Raw genomic sequence first — 1,212 nt, 5'->3', positions numbered from 1 at the left:
GTCCCCAATTAGAGGTGTCCAAGGTTCTTAAGCACACTCTTGTTGCCTTGGATCACAACTTTATTTCTTTCTTTTTCTCTTCTCTTTTTTTTTCTCTTCTTTTTTTTTCGAATTTTTTTTTTCTTTTTTTTTGTATCCACTGCTTTTTCTTGCTTCAAGAATCAGTCTAATGATTTTTAGATCCTCAATAACAGTTCTCTTTTTCCTCCTTCTTTCAAGAGCCAACAATTTTTTTTTAACATTCTCAAAACAACAAATTCGAGACATATGCACTGTTCAAGCATTCATTCAGAAAGCAAATAGTATTGTCACCACATCAAACTAATTCAACTAGTTTCAATGATAAATTTTGAAATCCTGTACTTCTTGTTCTTTTGTGATTAAAGCATTTTTCATTTAAGAGAGGTGATGGATTCATAGGACATTCATATCTTTAAGGCATAAAATTTCAATTTTTTTATTAATTATGAATTAAAACAAGACTCAAAAAATAGATATAAAATGAAACTAAAAAAAACGAAAAATAAAAACAAAACAAAGGAAAAAAAACGCAAACATAGGCTCCTAATGATTTTAGTTTTCACAGAGTTAGGACTCAACAACCTTGATTTTGAGAAGTGGATGCTCCCTCAACTTAAGATGAGAGCTTTTGGCGTTTCTTGGAGTTCACGCCCCTTGTCCTTCCATTGACTTTTTGGTGATTGGATGTTCAATAGGTATGAATTCATCTGCTTCCATCTTCACTCCAGCCTCTTTACAGAGCAAGGAGATCAGGCTTGGATAAGCCAATTTGGTTACAGTGGAATTCTTATTTGCAATTGTATAAATCTCACAAGCAATCACATGATGGACCTCCACTTCTTTTCCAAGCATAATGCAATGAATCATCACTGCCCTCTTGATGGTGACCTCAGAACGGTTGCTAGTGGGCAATATGGAACGCCCGATAAAGTCTAGCCACCCTCTTGCAATTGGCTTGAGGTCTCCCCTCTTGAGTTGGTTTGGGACACCCTTTGAATTGGTTATCCACTTAGTCCCAGGGAGGCATATGTCCTCTAGAACTTGATCCAACCCTTTATCTACTCTCACCATCCTCCTATTGAAGGAATCAGGATCATCTTGCAGTTGAGGTAGTTTGAAGATTTCTCTTATTTTGTCCAGATGGAAGTACATAACTTTCCCTCTGACCATGGTTCTGTAGGTATGGTAAGC

Source organism: Arachis duranensis, chromosome 5 (genome assembly GCF_000817695.3).
Source record: "Arachis duranensis cultivar V14167 chromosome 5, aradu.V14167.gnm2.J7QH, whole genome shotgun sequence".
NCBI lineage: Eukaryota > Viridiplantae > Streptophyta > Magnoliopsida > Fabales > Fabaceae > Arachis > Arachis duranensis.
The sequence above is the reverse complement of the archived record's forward strand: the minus strand, read 5'-3'. Positions refer to the sequence as shown.